The sequence below is a fragment of the Zonotrichia albicollis genome, chromosome 2 (assembly GCF_047830755.1).
Source record: "Zonotrichia albicollis isolate bZonAlb1 chromosome 2, bZonAlb1.hap1, whole genome shotgun sequence".
In the NCBI taxonomy this organism is placed as follows: Eukaryota; Metazoa; Chordata; class Aves; order Passeriformes; family Passerellidae; genus Zonotrichia; species Zonotrichia albicollis.
The window spans coordinates 106,137,687-106,150,629 of NC_133820.1; the positions used below are offsets into that span (position 1 = coordinate 106,137,687).

At 37.5% G+C, this 12,943-nt stretch overlaps 1 protein-coding gene across 8 annotated transcripts in view; it reads right to left on the reverse strand.

Moving 5' to 3' along the window:
• Nucleotides 1-12,943, reverse strand: part of MYO16 (myosin XVI) — a 359,429-nt gene that overhangs the window by 201,570 nt on the left and 144,916 nt on the right. The window lies entirely within an intron of this gene.

Sequence of the window (12,943 nt, forward strand, 5' to 3'; positions counted from 1 at the left end):
TCTGCTGTTTTATTCATCAATAAAGAGCAGATATATGATTTTTGAGTATTTACTTACCTACCATTACCAGAAAGTCTGCTCCTATATTTATCAGTCGATACATGGATGATTTAAGTCAGTGAGCAATATCCAATAAACCACCCCGATCTCCTACTGACTGCAAGAGCAGTTGCAGGTAAAGGAGCTGCAATATCATGAAACCCACTGGAAATGTGAAATAGCTGTGATTGGGAACAGAATTTAAAAATCTAAGGAAGACACTCAAGTATTTGGGACTTATTTAATTTTTTGTTGTTGTTGTTGCATTCTTTCAGGCCTGCAAATACATCATAGTATCCAGACCAGTCCCCCAGATTTGGTGGCTGAACTGCTTGAGAGGTTGTGAGTCAAGAAAATGACATTAAAACTCAACACTTTATGTGCCTGGGTTATTTTTAACTGAGAGTAGCTCTCCAGTTGAGCCTAGACGATTTCAAGGCCCCATAAACCAAGAGGAAATGTGGTGTGGCAGTAGGAACAAATAGGAGGGGATAAAAGGAATGAAAGCATGGGATTGCTTGTGTCAGCATTGCTCCTGAAAGAATAATTGTCAAAGAACAGTATCAGAAAGAAGATAAGCAAGGCAGTCTACAACTAAAGAAAACATGGTCTCCAGTCCAAAAAGGTTTAAATAAGAACCAGGATACAAGTGGGGGAAGTGATTAAATTAGCAACTGGCTGTGGTTTGATTGGAACAAATAACCTTAATTTGGGACTTCATTCTTCTGCTTCCAGTTCATGTGATTATTAAAATAAATATATAGAAAATGAAATTTGAGTAAAAAATTTCTATTCTGGAAGAAACGATTTTTTATTTCTCTTCCATATTTGTCACTAAGTTTAAAAATGACAAACTATAAATAAATTTAATGAATATGTATTTAATAATGTTTTACCTTCAACAGTTCTTGAAGTTCTTTACATAACTAAAAAACTGAAGCATGTTTCAGGATAAAATCATATTTTGAGTTTCTTTGTTTTAATCTGCCCAGTAGAAATGGGTGCAAATACGTAGTTCACCAAAGAATTCTAGTTTTTTCCGACATGCCACTGTATGTACAGCTTTATGTTCTGTTGCCTGCAACACTTGTAAGAGTTTCAGCTCTGAAGTGAAATATTCAGTGTGAACACTGCCTTCCTATTCTCTTATTTTTAGACCTGTCACCTAAATGATTTTTTATCTGGATCAACCCTGTAATTTTTCATGTGAATGTAATTTAGACAAACACATACATACATATATATATGTATATATATGTACGTATATATATGATAGTGATGGATTAAATTAGACAATGTCCCCAAAGGACAATGTGTCCAACATCCTACTGCCTGAAAGTTGCTAGACCAGAACACAATGCCAGTTTGACAGGATGTCCTCAGTGTCTCCTAACAATCAATTTTTTTGTCAGAACTAAGGCTTTTATGCCTTCATTACATTTCAGATTAATAATTTGAAAATACCTGATGACATTTACAGACTGACAATACTGCATAATGTCAATTAATTTTTTTTTCCTTTTTGTTTCTACCTGTTTCCTGCTTTTTGCAACAGTAAATTAATGGTTTAACACTTTTGTGCCAGTGACAGAACTCTCCCAAATACTTAAGGGCAATATGCACCCAAAATTAATCATCGTTTGCAGTGTTGACTTGACATTTTAAACACTCAGCATTGAAGACTGAGCAGACAAAATTAAACTTCACCGGTTCAGATGAAGTTTTTTTTCTAATGTTCTCAGGTAAGGAAGATTAAAAATAGATGAAGCATTTGCCTGATGAAGACAGGCATGCTTAAGTACTGCTGACAGAACTCATGTCAATTTTTTCTTTCTCTTGATATATCCGGTAAACAATAAGAAAAGATTTTGGGTTTCAAGTAGAGAAAAAATGGGTGGAAATTAATTTACTACCTCTTTCTCTGAGAATAAAAAATGAAAACTAAGTTCACAATCCAGAAATTAGAAATACATTTTCCGATTTTCCCAGGAAGAAAAAATGAAAAATACCAAAAAAAAAATCCACTGAGAGTGAAGCACAACTATTATGAGTTTGTTTCCTTCATCATGTCTAACATAAATTGCAGTAATGCCTACAAGTTGAGGGCAGAGGCCAACTGAGTCTACTCAGTCTTTTCTAGCAAGTTACTACTGACTTACACCCAACACAGTCAGAGAATTAACATATCAGTACACTGTTATATTAACAGGGAAATATTGATCATTACTCCCTGTAAATTGCCTTTTACAGAAACTTGGCATGACTTAGCTGGGGCTACAAAAAACCCTAGCCATTGAAAGATTAACTCTGCTCATATTTAAGGGAAAATCAAGAAAGGCATTCAGTTGTATTAATTGCTGCTTAATAATTATTTTCTCTCATAAATGTAACACAGCCATGAGCTCAGAGAAAACACATAAACCACAGAGCAATAAAAGTCACAGTCTGTATAAATATAAAACCTATTCAAGACAGCTTTACTAGCTTCAAACTAATAGTTTTATAAATGAATGATACATATTTCAATAAACAAACAGAAGTAAATCAGCCCAACAAGAGAGGTAACAAAGTGGCATGCTTCCACAGACTTCACTTTTTAAATATTCAGAGTAGGTTTGAAAATGCTAGAGAAACAATAGGTTCCATTTCTCTACCTTTACAAAAAAAATATAATGAATACATGCAAAAATAATCTGTTTCGGTTTTAGAAACATAGTTTTGAATTCCAAGATCTCAGGAGCTAGTTAGCTTCAAGCAAAGATTTCTCTGCTGGGGAGCTGAGAAGCAGATTTACCAAGCATGCACATGTACCATTCTGTGAGGCTCAAACAAGGAAACCTTGTCAATAAGTGCTTTCCCTTAATCAAGTTCATAATTCTGGGGAGTTTGCTCTCCCTCCCCAGGGTGTGATACTTTCCAGGAATTTAGATGGAACAAAAAATGCTACTCATACAGTAACTAACTCTCACTGCCTGAATTAAAGAATGACCTTCACGTTGCTTTTCAAAGGGGAAATGTGCTTTAGATATTCAGCTGAAATGGGACGACAGCCAGCATGAATAAAAAGAGGAAGAAAAACACATTGGCATCTACTATGGGAATGGATTCACATATCAAAAAGTGGAAAGTAAAAAAAATAAAAAAGGCATATAATGGAAAAAACACTCAAAATATCCTGTAAAATCAGAAGAGCTACACAGTCAAGAATTCTGCAGGAGATAAGATGGAGAAGGAACAGTTAAAACATCAGTGACCCTGCAGGGCACACATTTGGTGATGAGTATCAGCACTGGTGTCAGGCAGGAACATAACCTAAAAGCTACAAAATAAATTACCTCTCACTGTTTAAGAAAATCACCTGACAAGGCTGCTTCATGTACTTTGGCTCTCTCACCTTCTCTGGCACATGGTTATACAAGTGACAACCAAAAGGAATAGAAAAACCTTAGATAAATAATGCATTAGTAACTTTCCAAAAATGTCAGTGATAAAGAAATACAAGGCAAACAGAACTGAGGGTTGCTATTAAACACCTTTCTCTCACAAATGTCCAGTACAAAGAAGTGTGCAAGGAGAAGACCCATTCCTGAGATCAGTACAAAGAAAATCACTGAATCATTCTGGCAAACACCCATTGCACACACTCCCAGCAGCCACTCTTGCTGCAGCATGCAGGTCTCATTCTCCAATGGGCTTTATATTCTTAAGGAGAGATCAGCATTTTGTCTTTCAAACACAAATGTACATTAAAAACTTGCAATGGCTTTGACAAACCCATCTCTCTCCTCATACTTGAGTTTTCTCTCACTCTTATCTATATATCTGCCCTTCCTGCACAGAGCTGTAGATAAATCAAGGCTCTTCACCCCTTATATGATAAATCTCTCTTAATCTTCCATAATTCAGGGGATACCACAGTTTAGAATTTGTATTTTTCTTCTGTGCAGCGTAGAATAGGATGTTGAAAAAAAAAAAAACAAACAAAACAAACCATGGTACAATTCTTTAAATACTAATTTTAATTCATTGAAATATCTGGATGTATCTATTACTTCATTTGCCTAAAGTTTTAGAAAGACTTTTCTGTCTGCTTACTAGATATCCTGGTAAAAGACATTATTTTTGTGAGATGACATTGTTCAATAGCCCTCGTGCATATCACTTGGCATTATGTGAGTCTGATTTTCAAAGGTCAGCGTATAAACAAATACATGCCAGCAACATTTACTATGCAAGAAGGGAAGCCAAAATTTTCAGATTCTGCAAAAGAACACATACTTGTAAAACTACTGAAGTCCATAGCTCTAACTCACTGCAGCAGTACTGACTGATTGTTGCTGGAGGGTTTTGTCTGCCTGCCTTTAAAGATATCATTACATATGTTTAGCGAAGCATCTTTAGTTCCATAGACTGACTTGGGTTGGAATGAGCCTTAAAAATCATCTAGTTCAATCATCCTGCTACGGGCAAGGTGACTGAACTAGAAAAAACCTTTCACTAGACCTCGTTGCTCAGAGTCCCATCCAACCTGGCCTTGAGCACTCCCATGGATAAGGCATCCATAGCTTCTTTGGGCAACCTGTTCCCACACCTCACCATCCTCACAGTAAGGAAATTCTTCCTAATATCTAAACTAAACTTACTCTCTTTCAGTTTAAAACTACTGTCCCTGTGCTGTCACTACATGTCCATCTAAACAGCCTCTGTCCATCTTTCCTATAGGCTCCCCTCAGGTACTGGAAGGCTACAACTAGGTCAAGGCAAACCCTCTTTTCCAGGCTGAAACAGCACAATTCTCTCAGCCTTTCCTCACAGGAGAGATTCTCCATGCCTCCAGTTATCTTGTTGGCCTCCTCTGTACTCATTGCAACAGCTCTGTGTCCTTCCTGTGCTGGGGAGGCAGGAGCTGGTGCAGCACTGCAGGTGGGGCATCAGAGAGTGGAGCAGAGGGGCAGAACCACCTCCCTTGACCTGCTGCCCACACTGCTCTGGATGCTGTCCAAGGCACAGTTGTCTTTCTGGGCTGATTAGGTTTATCTCCTTCCAGTCTGAATATGCTATCAGAAGTGAAGTTCCCACCTCCTCCTCATGTAGATATCAGAGCGACAATTCTCCCACTCTAGTGAACATGCTTTCATTCCTCTCTCTTCTACAATAAGGACATTGATGATCCTTTCAGCTAAAATTAGTTAAGTGAACTGTCTCTTAACTTTCATGGAAACAAAAATATTTTTTGTAATTTATTTTAAACGGCTGACAATTTCAAGGCTTAATATTAATGCATTCATTTGTGGATATGTAATGCATGTTTATTATTATTTTTTGTTATATTGATACTAGAACACAGAAGCAAAATAAGTATATCACTGTCTCTGGCTACTTCTGGTAAATATGTCTGAAATGAGATCATCACAGATGGTATTTCTACACTACAGATTTTACTGTAAAGTTTTAATGTGCTATAGTTAATTTTTTGTGAGAGAGCAGCAAAAGCAGGCTACTCAACAAATGCAAGGCAGGCAGGAGTTGAGGGTGAACACAGGCAAGGCAGGCCACCATCCTGGCAGGGCACAGCGCCACAATACCCAAAAAAAAAAATTGAGCAGGTCTGGTGATGGGAATCAGGGCTAACAGAAGTTCTGTGGCTGCCAGAAAAGCCTCCAGTGACAAATGCAAGCAAATCAGATGAAGCAAGGAGTCAAGTCAGTGGTCCAGGTTTGGGGTCAGCAAGGATCACGGCTGGGCACAGGACTGCCTCAAGCAAGGACCTGAGACTAAATGTGGCTCCAGAGACAAAGGGTGGGTGAAAGATTATGACAGTGCTGCTCCCAGCTTTGCCTCCCAGCTCAGCTCCTTCCCATCCAACACTCCCAGGTCACAAGGCCGCCACAGCCAGCCTTGAGCTCCAGCAGCCAAGGCCCTGGGGGCAGGGATGGAGGTCACAGTGCCTGTGGATGCACTGTGGGCACTGACATTTTTTCCATCTTGATTAAGGTTATAGCTTTAGGAATTCTATAAAAAAGTGAAAATATGGTTCTGATGGTAATGAAATAGATTATTTATTGATAAGTTGTTTAAAAGGACACTGAAAGCACATCCCTGTTTCCTGATTTCTTCACAATCTGTTTTCAAATCTTAGCAAAGTCTATTGGTCAATAGACCAATAGTCTATTGGACTATTGACCAATAGTCTATTGGTCAATAGAGATGCCTGTCTTCCTTCTAGCCTCTGTTAGAAAACAAGATCATAAACTACTGGCTATAATTTTAAATGTTAATTTCAGTGTCAAAAATTGACTGCAAAGTGAATTTAAAGGTTTTCCCTTTGATAAAAACATATGGGTGACATGCTGGAAACACAAAAATATTAAGAAGAATCTAAAACTTCAAAGCCCCCCAAGAGCTATAAAAAATGAAAAATTACGGTAGCTCATTCATACTTCTATTAGAAAACATAAGGGCCAAAGGAAAATAAACATTGTCAACTATGAAATTTTCCAATGTGCCACATTTTCCATGTGCTTCATTTTTTGAAAGGACCTACTGAAACATTTCATTTATTCCTCTGTTCTTGTTGGCAACACCAATACCTAACCCCTACCATTAATTAATCAGGTTGTCAAAAAATAGGGTTTTTTTGTGTGTGATAATCTTATGGGTAGGTGGTTCCAAATCAACAAGAATCAAAGGGAAAAAAACTGAGGCTTTTTTTGTTTTGATTACCTATTTTTCTGTCAATTTACTGCATCAATATTGTTGAAAGAAAATTTGTGAGCATAAATCAAGATCATGGTGCATATGGTTCTGAAACAGAAAATACATCAGGGAATTTAGTTTTAGTCAAAGCTTGCTGATCTTTAGTGCTAACAATCTGTATATGTTGGCATTTTAGTGAGTTCTTACTGGAGTACATTGGCAAGAACTCCTTAATATCTGTGAAAAAGTTTGGAATATTAAAGTCTAGACCAGTATTTTTCTGAAATAATATTGATTTATATCCCTTTATTTTCTTGACTGCATTGAATAAAATCTAAGAGGTTTTCTTCCCTCATTGGATTACTAGGTCTGTTCAAGGATTTCTGCACCACACCCTCAACACTACAACATTTTGGTGTACACATTCATTATTTTTAACTAACAACAAATAATCCAAATGAAAAATACACAAAACTAGGATCTTCATTTTGATGAAATTCTCACAAAAAGTGCCAGAGTATTGAGAAACACACAAGGAGATGTAAATGCAGGTGTTGGCAGTTGTGGGGCTGCAGGGATGGGGTGTGTGGGGAGAGGCAGGGGCTGTCCCATCAGCAGCAGCACACAGCTGAGCCTGCAGCCAAGTGTGGCAAAGCAGACAGACACTCCTAAAGGAGCTCCACACCTGAAAGGAAAACCCAGAATGGAGCAGAGGGAAGTGTGAAGAAGAAAAAGGGCAGATAGGGAGACTGCCAGGTACCAACTCCCCACCTCCATGTGCTGCTTGTGATGGTAGAAGAGTTTGGAGTGAAGAAGTGAAGCCTGAAAAGAGGAGAGGAAAAGTGTTGTTCTAATGTTTGTCTTTCTATTTTCCTCTACCTGAGCCTATTCCAGTTGACAAATTCCACCAAGTTGAATCTGTTTAGCCTGTGACAGTAACTGGTAAGCAATCTTGCTGTCCTTGTCAGGGAGGGAATGGGTGAGCAGCTTTGTGGGAGCTTTTACTGCAACCACCCCAGATTTTATGGATAACTTCAAATTAACTTACAGTTTAATTTTGGCATATCTTCCTATCACATTCTAGGTTACTGTAAAGTGTCAGGTTGGCAGTAATTTTTTCTTTAATCCTTGCCCACTACTTTTCTAATTTAGATTTTTCTGCACATGTCATATGTCCCATATGTTGTTAGCTGTTGGCTTCAGGGAAATTCTCCTTATTGTAGTAATTGACAAGTTGGCTATTTCTGGCTAAGGTTAAAAGCTGTCTTCTGTGAAGGAATCTGTACTAACATTTAGCTTCTTTTTTTTTTATTTTCTACCTACTGCTGCAAGGCAGTAAAACAAATTTATTTCTTCTATTTTGCAGCTGAATAGTAAGGCTTAATTCCTTTGCTAGCAAAAATTTAACAAACAATGGTCTACATCTGCAAAATCTGCACAATATTTTAACTTATTTAAACAATACAAAGCTACTTAAATGGATGGGGCTTGCACATGATTTTTGCTCTATATGCAGTTTTCTGAGACACCTGAATATAATCCTTTTAATATTCAGGGAACAAACCAGACCTATTATTCCCCCAGCTAGGCATAGCATAATAGATTTTGCTTAACTGCATGAAATCTCTGTTACCATCAAAGGTCAATAACCTTTAACCAGCTATTTTAAATTCATTTGCCCCCACAGAAAGTGAATAATATGATGTAAAATACTTGACAGAAAAGCAATACCCATTTTTTCTCCTGTACCTGTGTCACAGTAGAAAAAAGGAGAACCATCCGTACATTTGGGTAGATATGTTATTTAAATATAGAATATAGTCAATCTTCCAAAAATAAAATCAAGACAGACGGTTTTCTATTGCTTAATTATCGGCTACTGCATGAAACTCTCACTACACAACAGACAAGAAAGCCATTAAATTTGCTTTGAGATCCCTGGGATATGTAGACAGTTCTTAAAAAATGTAAGTGTCCAAACATTCTTTTCTCAGATTCAACAATAAGGCTGAGGCTCTTGGAGAGTAGAGTTATCTTAGTGAAAACTGAAGCCTGAGATCCTGGAGGACAAAAGAGAACATTCTCTTTGGAAATGAATTACAGTGAATGTATCACCTCCTATGACTTGGCAAATACAGAATCAAGAACTATCTGCCAGTCAGTTTTAGTTTATAGCTGAGTCATGCAATCCACTACAACTAAATATCAAGTAATAAATTAAACAAAAATGCTGCATTCCTCAAAGTATTAAATATTTTAAACAGCCTAGTGGAAAAGGAAGAAACAATGATCAGAGTTTCACTGACACACTTCTACAATAGAACATTCTGCCTCCAAAAACACTGGCAGTCATTCAAAGTTTGATTGTTTTAAAATGCCATAAATTACTCAAAAGGTTTGCCTTAAAATTAAAGCTGTAATTAATCAAAACAAAAGTTATGGAAGGTGCTGTGTGGACTTTCTTGATGACTTCAATAACCCATCAGGTAGGTTTAGAATAAAGCAGGACAAATAGTGAAAAAACTATCACCTTTTTACATTATGCGCTGGGTGACTTTGTGATGGGTATCCCCAGTTGTCTGCTCTGTTTATGCTGGATATTAAGTTCTGCACCTTAAGACTGGTTCCAAGAGACAAGAGGGGGAGAAGAAGCACGGAGTTTGTTATCAGGAACTGCACTTGTACCCCCACATCCTACTCCTGGACTGTGTTGTCTGCAGTGGGCAGTGGGAGGGAGCTCTTCTGTGTTTTTTTGTAAGTTTTTTTAGCTAGCTGAGGCAGAGAAGTTTCCTGGACTGTTTATTATCTTTTTCTTAGAACTGATCAGCCCTGCTCTGGACAGAAAACCCAGAAGAAGCTCACACCTGTGGCCCATCAGGGCCTGGGACAAGGAACTTTCCAGTGCTGGAGGGATAAGAGACTGAGTGAGTCAAGCTACATCCCATGACAAGGACTTTCTGAATTTGCCATCTCTTCAGAACAGTGAGAGGCTTTATTGTTTAATGTCACTCATTTCATATGTCTCTGAATACTTTGCTTGTTAAATAAAGAGGGTTTTTTTCACTCTTCTCCAAGGAATCTTCTCCTAAATGAGTTGGGGGAGGGGGGCTGCTTGAATCTGCTTTCTGGAGGGACCCCTTTAGAAGCTTCCTCCCAAATTTGCCCTAAACCAGGACATATTTCCATTTCACCTCTGAAGGGAGACACTTCCTGAAAGTAAACAGTGAATGGATTTGAAGCTGAAGGCATAAGAGGCAACAAAGAAAACTTCAAATGAAAACAAAATGAAAAGAAATTACATAAAGATGGGTTAGCACTGGAATGGGTGCCCAGAGAGAAGTAGAATCTCCAGTCCCACCTGGCCTACTCTCAGTTGGCCTTGCCTCAGCAGATGTTGAAATCCTTAAATAAGTCAGGACTTTATTTTGATAGCAAAACAGGAACACCAGTAACATGGAAAACCAATGACATCTTGGCACAGAACAAATATAACAGCTTTTACTGGTTCTCCTTGTAGCTGGCCAAGTTAATAACTCCTCCCTTCTCTACAGTCAGCATTTCCTAGGACTGCACTGTTGTTGATAGGAGTATAGACTGCTGAATAAGGGCCTACACACAGACCTGTAAATTTAAATATCCTAAAAGTCATCCCACACAGCAGACTGCTGTGTCCCAGCTGGGATTCTGGGCTTCCTCCATAGCACATGGAAAGAAGCAGGCACTTCAGATCCTAATTCATGTGCCTCACTACAGATGCCTACCTTCAAAGCATCATTTTACTCTAAGAAGGTTTGCTATAGAATGGCTACCAGATATTAGATTTAGATAAATCAATCCAAATAGAGTCCTTGAGCTCATGAGCCCACTAGGCTTCTGAATGCCCCTTGAACAGAACCTAGTACAACACAGTTAAGCTGTTTCACACACTTTCCTAAGCATAAAGTAGGCTGCTGCATTTCCCTTCCACCCTTGATTAGAGGTATCTTAAATGAAACTTACAACATGCCAGAATTATTGCCCAACAGAAACACTGCTCTTAAGATAGAGAGAATGTGTATCTCAAATTGTGTTCTCTTAAGTAACTGAAGTCCACTAATTCCTTTCTTCAGTCAATAAATACTTAATACAATGTAGCATTATTTATATCATGTAATATAATAGCAGAGAAAGCTAATTTCTGTACAGGAAAAGAGAATATTTTAACAAAATAGTATTAATTTCATTATACTTCAGTAATAAAATCTCCACAAAACATCCTTATATGTTATATTCCATAATAGTAAAGCATATATCAAAGTTTTCTGGCAGTTGCTAGATGATTACAATATTTTGTACTTGTGGCACTCCTGTGCCCTAACAGATCATTTACAAGCAGAAATCAAAGAACTAACTCCAGTAACTGTTTAAAACATATAAATCATTAAAGGCATCCAAGGCTATTGTTATCACTTATGGCTCCAGGCCTTCCACAGAGTAAATTAAGTTACTTCAAACAATGAAGAGCAGTTGAGTCACTAAGATCTGCAGTAAAATTAAACAGATACAGTGAACTACCACAGTAGTAAAATCTGTAAGAAGTTGTATAAACACTAGACTTCTAAGAACTCTAATGTTTCCAATTAACAATGTTTTCTGTGGTTTCAAAGTTACTTGTTCCAATCTTACTTTGTTTCATCAATATAAATTGATAGCTTCTGCTTTTCTCATTAGCTAAGCTATAAGGCACCTAATTTTACTTTTCTCTGTGATCTCTGCAATTAGAGGCAATGATTAAAGTACAGTCTACTCTACACACAAATCTCTTCTTAATATTGTAAACCAGGATGCACAACTGAAAGGAGAATTGAAACACGAAAATGAACAATTTTAGGAATGAAGGGAAGTTCAGAGAATAGGGAAATATTCCTTATACATTGTATTTAAAGGCTGAGACTTTGGCTGGGTGTTTCTCAATACTACAGGCTGAAGATAGTATTTAATACAGGATCAGCTAATCCTGTATAAACACGCTTGGTCCTGACCTTGCTCTGTGTTGAGGTATTCATTTGCAGGTGTGCATGGGGATTGCTACCACGAGGAGAAATTCACCAAAACAATGCACAGAGAAACACTGAGGCTGGGAAATTCAAAGTAATTCATACTTATTCATACAGCTTAATTTCCTACAAGAATCTCCTCCTCAGTTACTATTGATCTTGGTAGGCTATACAAATACTTCATAGGTACTAACTAAATTTCAAAAGTGCAAAATCAGGACAATTGGAGCTGCCTATTGTTCCAAGAATAATACTACCAGACCAAGCAAAGTTGATGAGCATTTTGACACTGATCATCCTGAGGCCCGCTCGTCATGCACAATGGCAGTTAAGGGGTAGGATTGATCTATCCTGACTATCTAACCCTAAAACTTGTCAATTAAGTTCTTATTAGTCAGCAGAAACAATCCTGGAAGTCAGTTCCCCTCACCTAGCCAGGTTAGAAAGAGATGAAATGATGCATACATTTCCTCTTTCTCTCTATTGACCTAAAGGTCTGGATGATTAACTTAAGCTTGTCTACCTAAAGTCAGTAGAGGTAGATGTCACCTTCAAAATATTTAAGTTTTTTGATTTGGTAACTTCCAACATTCACAGAATCACTCTTTAATTAGGAATAATGTTTCTCTTACCTACTGTAAAAGAGATAGCACTATAAGCAGACCACATCTTGTATGCTACAGGAGTGTGCATGTTACCTGTTAAATGCAAGTCAAAGTATTTGGAACACTTAGACAACAAATATCTGTGTTTTTAAAGGCAATCAAGCTTTTAGAAGCCAATAGCTGATTTGCCATTAGGAAAACCCAAAACCAGAGCTGCGAAGACACCGCCGCACACCGAGGAAACAAAATTATAAAACATGCAATACACTGGATGTGTGCAATATAGGACCTGACACTGAGATTTCCTTGACATTTTCCTTAAGTGTTCATTAACAGAATATAATTTAACTTAGCTTATGTTAAAAAAGATTCCTTGTATAGAGACAATGTTGAAAATATAAATTTTTACATTATTGCTCATTATATTTACTTAATGCCCTTTTCTGAGTGTTAGAATGAGCCACACACAATATTAAGACAACCCCTCATAGCCAAAAACAATGCTAGAAATCTCGCTTCAGCTCATATCTAAGTTTGGAACTGATGAGCAACAAATCCAGTTTTTCA